This window comes from Cavia porcellus, unplaced genomic scaffold (assembly GCF_034190915.1).
Source record: "Cavia porcellus strain 051 isolate PalLab524CR breed Dunkin Hartley unplaced genomic scaffold, mCavPor4.1 scaffold_18, whole genome shotgun sequence".
Lineage (NCBI taxonomy): Eukaryota > Metazoa > Chordata > Mammalia > Rodentia > Caviidae > Cavia > Cavia porcellus.
This window is the reverse complement of record NW_026947501.1, coordinates 47751080-47768899: the sequence shown is the minus strand read 5'-3', so window position 1 is coordinate 47768899 and position 17820 is coordinate 47751080. Positions and strand designations below refer to the sequence as shown.

At 39.6% G+C, this 17820-nt stretch overlaps 1 long non-coding RNA gene across 1 annotated transcript in view; it reads left to right on the top strand.

The window, feature by feature from the left end:
• Positions 1-12028, top strand: part of LOC134471343 (uncharacterized) — a 173547-nt gene extending 161519 nt beyond the window's left edge. The window contains exons 2-3 of the long non-coding RNA XR_010040748.1: positions 5617-6260; positions 7869-12028. This is a non-coding gene — a long non-coding RNA (uncharacterized LOC134471343). The remainder of the gene's footprint in view (positions 1-5616; positions 6261-7868) is intronic.
• Positions 12029-17820: the final 5792 nt, after the last annotated feature.

Genomic DNA, 17820 nt, shown 5'->3' with positions numbered 1-17820 from the left:
GCCTGGTGTGGGCCTTCTGAAGTACGTTTTTATTCAAAGCCAGTGGTCTCAGAAGCAGATTGCATTTTTTTGTAATTTTAGTACAATGATTAAAAAATATCCTTACTGAGAATCTTGAGTGAGCACAGTTTCTTATTTTTATTTTTGTGCCTGTCTCCCTGTGATTCTGGATTATCCACGTTACAGTGAAGCCGTGTATAAAGACGAGCACAGAACCCTTTCCGGCAGTGAATTCTTCCTCAAAGCCTGCTGCTGCTTGTGGTGAAAAATATGTGAAATAACTCTTTTACAAAGTAATAGAAGTTTTAAGTCAAATTATGTTAATTTTTACATAAATAGACACAAATTCCAGGAATAATACGATGCAGTATGAATCAAGCCGTCTTACAGGCTGCCCTCATTAAAGAAAAACAAAAACTATCTAGTTAGGAGACAGAAAAAAATGAAATGTTAAACGCTTTCTCAGTTGCTAGTTGAGGTTCTCACCCACAATGAAGAGAATCAGCCGCTAATAAAATTACCCCAGCCCTCACGTTTCTAAGTCTTTCAAACAAAACATTAATTTGCTATTTTATCAATAGCGTAAAACCTGGTGGTATTATAACTGTGTTCTGAGGATTTCTTATTTCCTGTATAAAATGGGCGCCATAACATTCCTTATATCAGGTAAAATATTTAGGATATATTCAATGGATGCACTGTTACTTATATAAAATAAAGCACACAGCACATGGATCACTTTATAATTCTCTCCAGAGCTTCCCAGGAATTTGGTGTTGTTTCAGAAATACAGTTCTGAACACAATGTTTTAAAATATCATTTCTCCATAGTTAAGTGCTACTTCTGTGTCTTTAAATATCATGACACGTATGGCTTTGCTAAAATGTTCAAAGAGAGTTTTTTTTTTTTTTTTTCACATGGAACCGTTATTTCTCCCCTAGAGAAAGTGTCAAGGTTCCTCAGTACTGTCCTATCCCAGATCCAACATGGCCAGACACCTCTACCACCACCAAACCTCGCTCAGTTTTAACCAACTTGCTTGAAAAGTAGACATTCAAAACCGAAATAAATCAGAAGACTGTAAAATACTGGCACAAAAATGTGTACAAAGTGCTCATCAAGTTGCCTATAATGTCCTTTCTGTTAATGCTGTCTGTGGGCTGCATTTGTTTCTCTCTCCCTCTGTCTCCCTTTTGTTCTCTCTCCCTCTTTCTTTGTGTTACGTATTCGCTGATTTGTCCTTTCATTTTCTTTCTGATTTTCTCTCCTATTCACATATCAGCTCTAAAGCTCCCAGCTCCAGTGTCTGGGCTCTGTGTGGCTCTTGAAGCCCATCTCGGTCCATCCACAGTGCTACACCTGCCTTGCCCAGCTTGGATGAGAAGGGGCAGAGGACCATACAAGGAGAGACAGCGGGGAGGCGGGAACAGCTCATTCCGTTCTTGTGTTCTGTCGTGCTGGGCTGTTTCTTTGCCCAGTGAGAGTTCTGAGCTGCTGAATGATCAGACAAGCAGAACTGGGGTCTGACGGTGGTTATTGACAATCAGAGAGCAAACGATATTCTTCAAGGGTCTCCTGCATCCTCCTAGGGAGTCGCCTTTCTGATTCCTTTTTTTTTAATGTGTCAGGGAGAGGCTGGTGTCCTAGGTGCATGCACAATTGGAGACTATGCTTGTTGCCTGCCTTGTGTTCCTGTATCCTTACAGGACATGACCTACAGGTCCCTCATGCAGTGGAGACAAGCAGACACCAACCACCAGGGCCAAAGCATCCCTGTCCCCGGATTCCTGTAGACAGTTCACAAAGTTGCTACGGTGTGATTCATGATTTGTTTTGAACATTGCAAAATCACTCTGATGTGAACTCCTATTCTCTGAACTCACTCCAGATGTGTTTGAACTCAAGATTTACCAGACAGAAATGCTTTAAAATAATAATAAGAATAGTTAATATTTTAAAAAGGAATCTCATCAGCCCTTTGAGCGTAACAAACAATCTTAGCTTGTCTTGTGATTTTTTTTTTTTTTTCTGGTTGGGCAAAATTTGTTTGGCCAAGCATTTCTCTCTTAATTTTTAAACCCTTGAGTATTTGGGGGGAAATATAATCCATATGTTTCTAGTTCGCTGCCTCTTAAATCCTCAAAATGTTGTTTTCCAAAAGCTTTTTAGTCCTCAAAGTGTTTTATCAGACACTATGCCAGATCTAGAAGGTATTTTTTTTTTCTTTACCTCAGTTTGGAGATCCCAGTGGACAGGACTCACATGCCTAGAGTTTCTTTCTAAATTTAACTTAACAAAGCTTGACTGAGGTCCACAGCTGCCCAGCTGCAGCCAGTACTTTGAAAAGTACTATGCTGTCGAAGGAACACATGTGCCAAATGAAATGTACAAATCAAAGCACACCAGAAAGAAAACTTTGAGGTGCGGCCGGCCATCCTTCCAAAGAGTGGCTGTTGTGTATCAATTCCTATTATTTGATTAGTTTTCTTTTGCTTGTTAATTCCCCTGCCACCATTCCCAGGCCTTTCAGTTGTGGGATTGTATCCTGGGAAATTCCATTTGGTATAGTGGGGGCCAAGGGAGGTGGGGAGAAGAAGAAAAGAAATTTGAAAAAGTATTTTGATAATCTTGTCAGAGTGAAAAATGTACAAGAAAAGACAGAAGAATGTATTGTCTAGAATGCATTTGTAATTTCCATAATTCAGTAAAAAAAAATCATTCATTGGCAGTTTATTTGATTTAACAGCACCCAAAGTGTAAGGTTATGTGAAATAAATAGCTAATTGGGTTAATTTAATAGCAGGTTAAATCTTTTATTTTGTCTAAAAAGCACATTAAAATAGTGCAATTTTCAAGTGGTCTTGGAAATCTAAAGTAGATTTTCTTGATAAAAAAAAAAAATATATATATATAGGCTTCCACTGCTGGGTGTCTAGTGGGCGTCGCTGGCTCGCTTCCAGATCACTGCGTGAAAATCTAAGCAGCCCGGATAAGTGCAGAATTTAGTGTTGGGTCTTAAGGTTTTGTTTGGCATCATGCCAAAGATGTTATGCATTTAGCTGGGAAAATTGCCTAGAAGTTAATTGAGAGGAAAACACTAATATACAACCCCCCCCCCCGAAAATGAAAAGCCTTGGCTATGCATATGGTGCCGTTCATTGATAAGATTTGTATGTATACAATAAAGACTGGGAGTAAAGTTGCTTAGAATGGATTTTCACCGAGGATCCACCCACCACGTCTGTCTGCTCCTTGGGGAAGTCTGCAGGTTTTCCCGGAGCAGGCTTCCCCCAGCACCTGCCCATTCGAGGTACCAGATCATCTACATCCTTTTAAAGGTGTTGCTGAGTAAAGGACAAATATCATGTAGGAATTCAAGAGAGGATACATATTAATTTCATCTCCTAATCAAATATTTTAAAAAGGACATTTTAGTACACAATGTCAGTTCCTTCTCTCTAGGGGAGATGGGTGGAATTTGCTTTCTCCATGAAAAGAAATGAGGGCCTCACTTGAACCTCTCACTCCAGGGGCCACCAGTGGCTGGGACAGTTCTTATACTCCACCTCCTCAGGGATCTCCAGACAGATTTGTCAGGATTTCTTGGCTTTATTTGGCCAAGAGTTTCAGTACCTGAAGATCAAATTTCTCACCTTGGGTAGCTACCCAACCAGTGTTCTTTACTCTCCTAGCTTTCCCTCTAGCACTGTTTAATGTACTCCTGTTTGGCCTATGATCTGTTCCCATGTATAGGGCACCTACACCCTTATTTAGATTTTCTGATCAAGAATTGAGAGAGAAAGCCATCAGGGGTCCCAAGAATTGCTGCTGTGTTCCCCTCTTCAAAATGAAAGTAAATCAGGCCTGTCCTGGTCGTGCATGTCTGTGTGTTGCTCCTGGGAGGTCCCGGTTTGTCTGGGAACCCACTGACACTATTTGGGTCCCATCTGGAGTTAATTCATGATGTCTGGGAGGGTCCATCCTCCCTGATCTCTACCTGCCTTGCTCCTTCCAGACACTTTAAGCCTTGAATAGATAAACCAGCCCCTTTGGAGTCCAGCCCAAAGCTGGAAGGCTCTGCTCTGAGGGTACCAAGCTGCTCGCAGTGAGTGGAACTCTGGTCATTTTCAGAGCCCATCTGTATGATGTACACTGTGGGCTCACAGAAAAGGCTTGAAAGGGGAGGGTGGTAAAGACAGAGGAAGGTGAGCCTGGGGCTGGAAAGCAAGGGAAAGGTGATCTTTCAATTCAGCAGAGGGGCTTTTGTACCTTCACTGTATCCTTTTGATGCGTTAAGATAGAGAGGACACGGGTACCACAGAGACAATGGAGTTTGCTACTGTATGAATTCCTTCCCCTTGCACTTAATCCTGTCCTTGCAGGGGCCTTGGGGGGAAAGCTGGTAATTTTGGTGAGCCCTCAAAGGCAGGCTGTGGCTTGAATTCCTGCCTGTATCCCGTTGATAATGAACAGGCCTAATGAATGCGGGTAAGTGGTAGGAATCTGTGACCAGCTGCAGCGGGGCAGGTAATACAGCTCGGATTTAATTGGGAGCAGGTATTGGAAGGCTGTATTACTTTAATTGGTGAGGGGTTTTCTAAATGGAAAGGACAAAGTATAATGGACAAATTGTGCCGTACAATAGCACTTAAGCTGGGATTGTATGCATTCGTTAATCTGCTGAGGAATGAGGCAATTCTAAACAATTTTCTCAGTGAAACCAACTCCAGAGAGCTTGTCTCTTTTGTTCTCCCTTGGGAAAATGCAAGATTGAAACAGAAAATACCTTTACCGAGGCAATCATTTGCCACGTGTGGAAAGCGGATACAGCTGTAAACTATGAAAAAGGGATCTTTGTAGTACAATAAAGGATGGAAAAAGAGATAAAGCTTGGGATAAGAGCAGGCCTGTCACTGCTTCGAAAGGAGGAATAGAGTGATGGCATTTATGGTGACAGACGAGACTCCAAAGAGAACGCAGGCCAGTTTAGAGAGGAGAACTTGATATTTAACAGAAAGGGCCATGATAATTAAAAGTAGCATTACATTAAGCTAGTATGCATATCATTAATGGCAGAAAGAAATGGGTATCTTTTAAAACGTTAATGATTCTTATGAAACTGTCCTTGAAGCCTGACATTGTTCAAAGTCTTTATGAACCTCAACCTGGCTGCATCGGTTGTGATTCTGATTTCCAGTTCCTTTTTAAAATATAAAGAAGCAATGCAGTTGAAATCATTCCCCTATCACCGTGTGGCATTGCACATGGGCCAGTGCTCAAGAGCTTCATGGTAGAAAAGGGTGACAGATCCAGCCGTGCAGCCAGGACCACAAAGGGCGCCATGGAGATGAGATCGCGCTGTGGCCTCCAGGGACACTCCCAGTCAGACACATGCCATTGCTTTGTTTGCTTTGATAATTTGTCTTTGACAGCATCCAATGGTGGGTCTATGGAATATTTGTAGGAAAAATAAAATTGCTTCCAGATTTGTGGCTCCACGAGGAGCCCTGAGGAGATGTCTCAGCTGGGTTCTCAGCTGGCTTGGGCTCAATGGTAGACAAACAATTGTACTTGAATTCTTCACAGGACGCTTACACTTGTATATTTCATTACAGGTGGGAAAATTGGAAAGATCGAATGTCCTTGGGAGTTCACGAAGGTTTGGCAGTGGGAGGACAAAAACAAAGTGAAGCAAAGAGGGAGTGTGGCCCAGACTTTCCCAGCATCCCCAGGTGGGTTTCAAGTACTGCCTAATGGGAAGAACCAGACGAGTCGGCTTTCCACCCTGGCTGCAAAAGCCGATTTATCTTACCCCAACTATTGTTCCCAGCTAGAAGCAAATCTACAAAGTTACAGTTTATAGAAAGAATTCTTTGGAAGGAAAACTACTTTGCTATCTACACATCTAGATCCCACATATTGGACAGTACAGACCTTTGCCTCAGTCTCAAATGTACAAGCTATGAAACATCCTCAGTGTGAAATCCTATTTATTCTAAAGTAAAAGTAAAATTTAACATCTTTTCTGGATGTTGGTGAACAATGGGAAAATCCTGCTTGGAACACAGCAGAAGATGCCATAAACTGTAAGATGAAACCAAAAATCAGTCATGTTCATCAAAGCCTGTTCACAACATTTAGACAAGAGACTGGCTCTGTGCACATGTTTATGAAGATGTTGGTAATGACAGCCACTGAAGTCTCTCCTGGGCCTCCACATTGAGGAAAGAAAGCTTCCCAGCTTCCTTGGTGGGCAAAGGTAAGACTGAGGTATAAAATAAAAGGCTACAATCCCAAGCGATTCTCTACTATCCTTGTGACATAGAAAACCACATACTTATCTCTACTAAAAATTCGCACAGGATTTTAAAATATAAGGGTGTGTATATGGGGTTGGATAGAATCAAGTTGGAGATGTGCTACCATGCTGAATAGATTTGGGACTGAATCTCAGAGTAAAAAAAATGAAATAATAGAAAATAGAAAAGTTATCTGTGAGATTTCCAACTGAATCACAGCCCTGGAATCAACCTAAAGTGTTGTATACCTCACTTAGGCCACGCCCATTTCTCTCTACTACAGAAGAGCTGAAGAGTGTCTCCCTCAGTAAAAGTCTTACAAGAAACTTAACTTGCATCGATTGGCCATTGGCAATACTGATTTATTAAGACATTCATTGTCTCAAGATTAATTTATACTGGACATCTGAAAAAAAATCTTTACACAAACACTCACATTCAAACACACATGAATAGATACACTCATAATTTATTGATTATCTTCTATGAACTATTATGCATGTCTAAGTAGTTTATATTATGGTCTTCTTACCAAATTCAGCAACTATAGGTTCCTTCTACACCATTTAATTAGCGGTGTCTTTAGTTTTTCAAAATAGAGATTTCAATTAAATGTAGTAAGCTAGACATTATATAGATACAATGATGCAGTATAACATTGAGGTACCCAGAGTTATGATCAACAAATAGAGAGGTAGAATAGAGTCCTACTAGAACTTGGGAGATTTATGAAATGAAAAGGTGGATATTTAGATAATATCTCTTTGGATTTGGGTAGCTCTCCATCATTGTTTCATCTTCTATTAAAATGATAATGAACGCAAAATGAAATCCTCCTCCTTTCACTTAAGGAGAAACATTTGAGTTTAACTGGTTCTGCATGTTTATCACTCACACTATGTGTACTGATATATCTGTATTCTGTTAGCCCACCCTGGGATACCAATGGATCAGAGCTGAGGTGTCTCACTGAAGAATCATTTTGTGCTTAATCTTTTCTAAACCTCTCCACATATAGCCAGAATGGCCAGAAAAATAAGTTACAAAATAGCAGTATCCAAGATTATCATATTTATGTACTCTGCTAAGACGCATCTATTTGTCTTTTCTTCTGTATTCCTATAAATAATGACACATTCCTATAAATAACGCATACACAAAAAATACAAGCAGTGAGGGCTGTTCTTAAAATCTACATGGGACAAGGAAATCCACAGACCACAGGGAATTTCTTGATCGAGACATATAATAGACTATCCAGATCCCTGCAAAGCAAAACAAACAAAACAAAAACAAAAATAAAAAAGCCAGAGTGAGACTCCAGAAATTAAGATATTCAAAGCAACTGAATTCACAGATGAATTTTTAAGGTCACAAGCATACCCAACAAAATTTCTTAGCATCTCTTAATTTCTCACCTCAGTTGAACCCTAGATTGACAGCCAGTATAGCCAGTTCACAAACTATCCTAGCACAGAGGCAGTCTGGGAGGATGGAGGACAGTCTTTATTCTGTTCTCTATTTGTTTCATGTTTTTTTTTTTTTTTTTTTTTTTTTGTCTATTTCAGCTCTCACCATTTCAGGAACTCTCTGGATAAGAGATCCAGCTGAATGCAAATTAAACTTACAGCCATAGAGAGTACACGGGCCAGGAAGAGTCTCTGTGACAATTGTGTGGAAAAGTGTCAAAGCAAATTGACTATAGCAACCTTCACTTCAAGCAACAACAAAATAGGAAACATTGGGAAATGATGGAAAGAGGATTTCCAAAGTTACCACAATAATAAAATGTCAGTTTTCAAAAGTCCTACAAAAATTGCAAACCAGGAGTGTGGCCCATGTAAAAAATAAAATGACTGACAGAAATCAAGCTGAGGAATCCTAGGTAATGGATTTACTGGGCTAAGACTTTAAAAACATTACCCAAAGTTTGCTAAAATAGATAAGGAAAATACTAAGACTACTATATATTAAATTTGCTAAAATAGATAAGGGAAAATAAAGATGAAGAACTAAAGGAAATTTGGACCATGAAATATAATCAAAATAAGAATATCATCAAACAAGTAGAAATTATTTTTAAAAACATAACATTCTGGATCCAAAAAATAGAAAAACTACAATGAAAAATTCATTAGTAGGGCTAAATAACAGTTTTGCAGGAAATTAATGAACCTGAAGGTAGGACAGTTGATATAATTGAGTCTAAAGAATATAAAAGAAAACAGTGAACAATATTTAGATATTTATGGGGCAACATCAGTAGACCACAAAACATATTATAAGAATAACAGGAAGAGAAAAAGAAGGAAAGAAGGAAAGAAGGAAAGAAAGAAAGAAAGAAAGAAAGAAAGAAAGAAAGAAAGAAAGAAGGAAGGAAAGAGAAAAGGAAGAAAGAAAGAAAGTGAAAGAGCATTCAAATACTTCTCAAATATGAAAAGGACATGAATCTACAGATCAGATAAACTCAGCAATTCATATACACCCAAAAAGTCCCAGATCAAGACACATTAAAAAAGCAAATTGTCATTAGTGTTAATCCCCCTCAAAACATTTTCCTCTCTTAAATGTGTGGGGGGGGCCTGGAAGTCCTCCTTTGTGAGTATCCTTACAAGGTGTGGTCAAATATATGATGAATGGATTTGCTAAGTTCTTTCCATAAAAAGGCAGCCTTGTAAAAATATTGCAGCCTGTCCTTACTCACCAGGTCTGGCACTGTGTGACTTGTGGCTCTTTCCCAAAGTCAAAAGGACTATGCGAGGGAGACATTTTGAAGTGATTCAAGGTGTTCAGGCACCGGTACAGTGTAACTACAGGGACAAATGGGAACTCCCAGAACTGCATCAGAAAATGACAATGATGACAGGATAAGTGTTTTAAAAGTCGGGGTCACATTCTGAGGAGGATTACTGGAAATGTGCCTTTTACTGTAATAATTTTAAAAATTAACATTCGTTTCATTTTCTCATCATGTTGTGAATGCCATTTACTTTGAGTTTGTATTAACCCAAATCAGTTAAGACTTCCGTATGTTGTATGTGATTTCCATAGCAGAAAATACAGCATCTATAAAATATGCACAAATGGAAAGGAAGAGAGAATCAAACATGTGACTACAAAAACTCACTAAAGACAAGAAGGCTATTCTGGGGGAAATTAGAGAGAGAAAAGCTAAAAGACAGAAAACAACAGAGTCCTTTTTCATTAGCACGAATTTAACTTGAATGGATTAATACACCCAGTCAGAAGCCATCAGATGACAGATGACAGAACAGGTAAAAACACTACCCAATTATCTGCCCTTGTCAAGTAGTTTTAGATGTGAGGCACAAATAATCTGAAAAGAAAAAAATATTTCCCATAAAGAATAATCAAAAAAAATCTTAGTACCTACACTAATACCAGAAAGAGAGACTTTGATTCAAATCCTGTGATAAGAGACAAAACACAATATCATGGATGATAAAAACTCAATTCACCAAGAAAACACAGCAGCTACCAACAGCTACCACAGACATAAGTATCAAAGGGCCGACATATATGTGGCATCACAGTGAATTTAAAGGGACAAACAAACAAGGCCACAGTGATTGAGGCTCCAACATTCCCAATCTCAGTAACAGGAAGCAGAATAAAGTAGAACACAGTGTGAGTTTAGAGATTTGGACCCCACCGTGTCACTAGTGTAAAATGATGCACATGTATCACTCCATGCAGTGATTTCACACTTCTGTCAAGTAGGACTTTCTCTCGTATGAACCACGAGGTCATTCACAAATAATTCAGGTGTTGAATCACTGAAATAAAAAAAGGTATATTTTATGGTTATGGAAAACAGAAAATAGCTAGAACTGTAAATAAAAAGATCCTTAAAAATTTCAAGTATATGAAAATTAAATGAGCCACATTTAAATAATAAATTTCTCAAAGGACAGAAATTTAGAAATACTTATGCAAATGCAAACAGAGCATGCCAGACCAGGGAAGCAGCAGAAACAGTGGTGACAGGGACATTTCCATGGCTGGGACATCTCTACCTGCAGAGACACATGCTGCAAAAGGAAACATTCTCAAATTGGTATCGTACTCTAGAACTTCAGGAGACAGGAAAAAGATAACATAAGCCAGGAAAAAAAAATTCAATACTCCTTACTGATGTAGAAAAATTTGACAAAATCCAACACTACTAATTAAAACACTTACAAGCAATGAACAGAAGGACAATTCCTCAACGCGCACTTCAAAATGTGCACATTACATCATATAAAAGGTGGAAAACTTCGACCTGACATCATAAACACCGCACGCCTGATATTACCACTTCCACGCAGTACCTGGATGGAAGTTCTGACCAGAGCCAGGGACAGGAGAAGGAAGCAAGGGAACCCAAGCTGGGCCGGAGGAATTAAAGTTATCTCTGCTCATAAATAGCATGAGTTTGTAAGAGAAAGCCTGTAGAGATTTCACAGAAAGCACTGTTGGAATTTAATGAACAAATTTCATCAAATGGCTAGAATGCTATATAAATGAACCTTAAAATTTTTCAAATATATGGAAATTAAATGAAACGCATTTAAACAATTCCATGCATCATCTTGCAGGCTGCCTTGGGTCCAGGGTAGGGGAGCACACTGTGCAGGGCTCGGAGGTTCCTGGGCGCCTCCCGTGCTCAGTGCAGGTGACGCTTCTGGTGGGGGGCAGATGGTGGGCGCCTCCAGTTCAGCTCCTGTCCAGAGTCAGGTCTGTGCGAAGAGACAGCCACTGGAGATGCTCTGCATGGGTGCCTCTGCCCCCCTGTTCCTCCCTTCATGCTCTGCTTCCTGGTTGCACCCCACCAGGCCCATCCACCGTGAACTTCTGTCTTGGAGTCAGTGATGGTGGACTCCAAACAGGAGCAAAAATAATCCTCTCCTTAGCAATGAAGGAATAACAAAGACACAGCTCATGTCACAGCCACTAGGGAGAAAGGGAGAGGGAAAGATCTCTGCCACACAGCCCCTCTGAGGGGCTGTGCCCACTCACTTAAAATTCCCCAGTGGGCTCCACGCTTAATGTGTGAACGATTTAAAACAACAGTGATATACCTCTCCACACCTGCTTACGATGAAGACATGATTCTTGAAACAATCTACATGAAAAACATGTACAATGGCTTAGCCACTTTTTAAAAAGTTGCCTTCCTTCCCTAGGTATCTGAGAGAAATACAACCAGAGACTTGTAGGGAGATATTTTCATTTATGGCATTATTACTGATAACAGCCACATATTGAAAACAATGCACACACACCTTCACTGTTGAGAAACAGAAAAATGCGGTATATCCTTATAATAATGGAATCCTACTCAGCAATAAAAACCACAAGGTATTGATAAATCACGAATCCTAAATGAGCCTCAGAAACATCATACTCAAGGAGCCAAGTGAGTGACCATATTTTGTGTGTTCCTCTTTATATAGAAAGCTCAGGGATGGTGTAGTATAAATCAATCATATAAGCAGAAAGTAAGTTAGCTATGGCTTTGAGCTGGTGATGGACAGGGATTCCCTGCTAAAGGGAAGGAGGTATCTTCACAAAGACTGGGACGTTCAAAACCAGGTTGTGGTAATGACTACGCAACTCTATAAATTTATTACAGAAAAGAAAAAATGCACACACATTTAGAAATCCCCAAAAGTTCATTTTCCTTATCTCTCTCTCTCTCACTAAATAAAATTTTGTCATCGTGCCTTTTTGTGAGGTTTGCTTTGATTGTGTATTCTTTCTCCATGTTAATAATGAGTAAAGATTGCACTATCAGAATCCATGATCATACTCAAGCCGGTCATTTTGCTGCAAAGTAAGTAAACCCAGAAGGGCCCAATCAAAACATCACCTGAATGCTGGTGTGTAAAGTAGCTGGTGCCTTCGGAGTGCTCAGGAAAGCATTAGCGTAGTGAAATGGAATGGGACCAAGGCAAATACACAGATGTGATCCTCGCAAGTTCAAATGGATGGCACAAACCGTAAAAGTAGGGTTTGTCTACCTCTTCAGCACTGGGGATTAAACCCAGGGCCTTCTCATTGGGCCAGATCCCCAGGTCTTCTCTTTCATTTCTGAGACAGGGTCTTGCTGAGTCTCTAAGTTGCCCGAGCTGGACTCGAACTTGTGATCCTCCTGCCTCAATCCCCCACAGTGCTGGGATCACAGGGAGGCTTCACCACACTCCTGGCTCAGACATGGGCATCATTAATAAGTAATAGAAAAAAACTCCATATGTGTTCAGAGAATTCAAACAGTGAAATTTCCAAGAAGGAGGCCCTAAAAAAAGAGTGGTGATACATGGACACCTTGAAAATTGAGACTTGAAATCTACTTGGTAGCAGAGCACTATGTATTTCAAGAGGATTTCTTCAGTGGATGGAAGAATAGCATTACCTTAAGAATCAAATTTACCTTATTATAAAGAATTTGCATTGCAGACATATTATGACAATTTCTAAGGTCTCTGAAGCTCTGTTTGCTCAAAAGTACATTTTAGAATCTGTTTTGAGTTTCTCATTTTACCTTCATAAAACTTTGGATTAGTGCACGAAAAGGGAAACAGACACCATTCAGTGTTTTCACACACATTTGTAGCATTTCTGTTAGTTCACTTTTCTGCACTTGGGCAGAATACCTCGCACCTTTAACTCACAGAAAGGGTCACTTGTCTCGTTCTCTTAGAGGCTTCAGCACATGGTTCCTTGGCTCTAAGGCAGAAGAATCATAACAGAAGCATGTGGCAGAGGAAGCTTATAGCTTATAGCTATATAAGCTTAGCTTATAGCACCTGGTGAGCAGAGCCATTGGGGAGAGGGCTAAAGGTGAAGCCAGTCCCCGAGGTCTTGCCATGATGACCCACGAGACAGAGCCAAAAGTATGCTTTTCTAATCTCTAGATGACTCTTGCTACAATGATCACAAAACTCTGCTTGCCTCTCATATCTCATGCCTTGTGAGCCTGACACTGAAACATATCTCCTTAAAGTGTGCTTAATCTCTAAGGAAATGCAGAGCCATAATTCCACCTAACATAATACAGCCATCCCATGAACAATATAAAGTGTATCAAGTGTCCTGGCATTTTTCTAATGTCTAACCCAAAGTCTTCTCCAAGACTTAAGACAAATTCTTAGCTATGAACCTCTGTAAAATTCAAAAAGCAAGCTAAATATCTCCAAATTATGCTGGTGCAAGGTAAATATTCCCATTCCAAAAGATAGGAACAGGGAGATAGAAAGAATAGGAGTCAAAGCAAGACAGAAAAAGCTGGGCAAAGTTCTGTGTCTGAATACTTAGCATCTCCCCTGTACGGGGATGAGACGTAGATTCCAGGGGGCTTGGGCAGCGCTGTGCCTGTGACCTTGCAGTTGTACCTGTGTTTGGCTGGCTCTCGGTAGGTGTTCAAGGTTCCTGGTGTCTCTGACTTCCTGAGGTCTCCACTGCACCTGCAGCTTCCCTCTCACCACTTCAGTACCCACTTCTCAGGGTTGCACTGCCTAGACTTCTGGTTCTTTCTCTGAAACCTCAGCAAAATTTCCATGATCCCACGATGCTTGCATTCTTTGTGATTAAACAGTGAGTACAAATGGGCAGCACCAAGGTCTGATGCCAAAGAGTAGTTAGAATCCCTTTGGCCAATGCGGCAGCATCCTCTGTGTGTCTGGATGGGTGAACACAGTGAACTGAAGCCTAGAGGACCAAGTCCTATGTGAATTTTCTCAAGCAAGGGGCTCAAGGCCACTCTTCTCAAATGAAAGACGTTTTGCTTTTGAGGACATGACAGGTGGGGTCTTGCTGATTCCTAAGATACCCTCAAGGCATCTGCCTTTTTTTCTCCACGCAGAACATTTGGTTTCTTTTAAATTGTGCTAATCTCCTCAGCAATGACATCTGCTTTGGCCCCTAATTTATTTGTGATTATAAATGGTTGAGATTAAGGGTGGTGGATTAATTGATCTGGCAGAAAAAAAAATCAAGGCAGATCAATTTTTCGGGCTCTGGCATGGTTGCTATAGGCTGCTTTTAGTCTAAATTATTTTGAGGATTGATAGAGAAAGAGGCACAGCAAATGTTCTTGAAGAACTTCAATTTGGGGCTCAAAACAAAGTCTTAGGATGTGGGGGAAATGTAGACAATTTCTTTGCCAGAATGCAGCATCTATGATTTCTAATTAAATTCCTAATAAAATCCTCACCTCAGAGCTCACAGGTCTGGCCTTTGCTGTCTGCACTTTCGTTAGCATTCAGGTTTTCTGAGATGTGACCAGTGCAGCTCTGCAGGCTCGAAGTGTAATATGCCAGGACTTCTTCAGCCCTCATCTCCAATATTTTCCAAATTCATTTTGCAAACCAGATGCAAAATGGTTTTAAACCACATTGATATTAAGCCAAGATGATTTCATCACAGCAAGCATCCCCTCTTCTTAGTGAAATCTTCTGTATCGGCCCGTTTTCCCACCGCTGGACGAAACATCTGCTCTCTGTCATTTAAAGCCGAAGAGGCTGATAGTTCCAGTCCTCAGCTGGCTGCATCCACAGCAGAGACAACATAGTGTAGCAAAGTGGTGTAGCAAAGCCTAGCTCATGACATCCAGGAAGCAGAGCAAGGAAAGGGCATCAGAGAGGAGACCACAAGGAACCCCATGTGACCCTAAGGCCACCTCGGTCACCACCCAGCGGTACACAGATTTGCACTTTACTAACTCCCTGTCAAGCTGACAGTCAGGTTAGCTGGCCCAGCATGCTATAAAAACCAACGTAGAATTAGTTTCAACTTGGTCCTTCATAAATGTAGCCACAGAATTCCCTTAATGAAATCACTTAAAACTAAATATCATGTGACAATTAGAGGAGTTACTCAGGAGCCCTGGATTCTTGTGGAAATATAAGAAGAAATCTTTCTTCTAAACATGTTTTTAGGAAGAAAGAAAAATATAAGCTGTGGGCATTGGGGTATAAAATAGCTATCAAGAAGTATGCCTTCCAGTGAAAATATAGACTGACCATGTTTTTCATGCCTAAATCTTGTAATCTGAGCAGCTGTGTCTAAGATCAGCCTACATAATATATATTAACTACTGTTAATTTTCTAACATTTTTAAAAATTCTGTATTGTTCTTAACCTGCTTTGTTTTTAAAATAAAAAAGAAATATACCTTCTCTTCCAATAATGGATCTTTGTTATTTCACACAGTTTTACCAAGTAAGAAAATTCTTTTTATTTTCTTCCCTCTGTTTTTGTGACAACTGGGAAAGCTCGGTCATTAACCGAGACACTTCTTTCTCTGCTCATGGATGATTGGCGGTGGTTTTGTTGTCTACTAAATGCCGCTGTGAATGTGCTTGTACCACTATCTATTCAGCACATCTTTTCGTCCTACACCTGGAATAATTAGAATGTCCTTTACCGTTTTGTTATCTACTTCGTCAACACCTTCGATGTGTTAAAGACTCCAAGGACAGAGAAAGATGCTACTGTATTTAGTGATTGTTATAATTTATGATGGGAGATAATTATTGATTACAGACTATTACTTCAAATGTTACATCCTTAAATATGTAATTACTTCTCGTGTTGACTCCCTAATTAGTGTATTTGTAACTATTTGCTGCACTAAAATTCTATACCTTGCCATACATCTTTTCTCTCTTCCAAGAGTCCCCTAAACTCCATGTATTTTATTTTGTGCATGAATTTTATTTTCTTAGTTCAGTTAATGAGAAAAACAAGTGGATGATTCAGTGAACGTAGTCTGTTTCTAGTGAGTCCTGTGCAGGTATGAGTTAGTGAACAGGATCCTTGGGGTGCTCCGGTCCTGCTGGCATGGCTCAGCTCTGCTGCAAGTTGGAATTCTTCAGCAATCATCATACTGACAAACTTCAGTGCCTGTGACTCAGTGGAAACAAAACAAAGTGAGGGATACATACAAGGTTATGATGTTAGAATCAGAATTTAGGGGCACAGCTATTCTCTGATTCCTCTTTATTGAGCTAATTTAGCTATCCCTGTGAACAAGATTCCTTTATGCCTTTTTAGGAGATTTGCCCATCCCCAGACGTACTTTCAACATAGATTACTAAAGCAGGGATACAATTGGGCACTCTAATAATCTTTAATGAATTAACAGGAAAAATAATGAATTTTCATAGAGATTTCAGCAATGTGTTAAAGTATACCTTGTTTTTTCTTTTACAATTTCTGCCTAGGAAGTTACTTACAAAGATCCACTGGGTCTTAAAAATAAACTTCCTTCTTTAGGCACAAGGAGTCACACTAGCTGAATGCATCAGTGTAACCATGGGAGATGCCCAACAGACCGAAAATATAAAATTCAAAATAAAGAGTAGACACCGAGTTTATATTTAACTAAAGTCACTTCAGTAATATAATGTCAAACTGTTACAGAATAATTGACATTTGTTCAGTTCTCTTAGTGGAATTTTCATGTATATTTTTTCACAAAAGAAAAAAAATTGAATTCAGTTTATTAACAGTTAGCATATCCTCCTGAAATGAAGCTCATTGCGATCTCAAATGCACTCTGTGAGGGGCTAATGAGCAAACTCCTGCCTGATATTGATGATCAATCAGGCATGAAAGCATTTAGGAGCTGGACCCATTGAGAGGCGTGGAGGCTCACAGGGCTTCGGTGAAACCCGATACGTGAGCATATTTGGCTAATTGTACCTCAGGTTTTCGGAACGAATTCCCACCAAAACACTTCATTATCTACAGAGGTGGTGCATCCGTTTCAGGGTCTGTAGGAAGCTTTTTGGGCTGCTGTCCCCATACACAATGGATAAATGAAGTTTTATTAGGCTTTGTTGCCAGTTTTCCCAGTTTAATTGCTGTAGCATCTGCAGCCAAAGCTGGATCACTGGTTAGAGTAACTGAACGCTGTGCCCTGATTAGCTTTGGCCCTTTAGGAAGAGAGAAATCAAGGACTTGAAATAATTGGAAATCTGGAATGGGGGGAGGACTTTTTACAGTTAAATTAGAGAATTACAAACCAATTAGTATTTATATTTTTCCTTTTAAAATTCATAGAAGAACGCATTCAAAACATATAGTGCACATCCACTTTGAGCATACAAAATACTTGTTTTATCTTTTAAATTAATAAATAATTTACACATTGTTTAACCCTGCTCTGTGAGGAAAGGGAAACTCAACAGATGTTTGTTTCGTGGTTTTGTCTTTCTTGCAAAAATTATTTATTTTTTAAATTTTATTTTAAAAAGTAAAAAAAAGGATTGAAATGATACAGATTTTCAAAAAAGAAAAGAAAGGTAGAGAATTAACACTAGTTGGCATACTGTACACTGTTATCTCAGAACTAGTTGCTCAGCTTACAAAATCTAGATACAAAAATGATTAATCAAATAATGAAAATGTCATGTCACAGTGATATATGTGCACCTGTGTTCATAGCAGCACAGATCATGGAAACAACCAAAATGCCTGTCTACCGTAGAATGGATGAAAAAGATGTGGTAT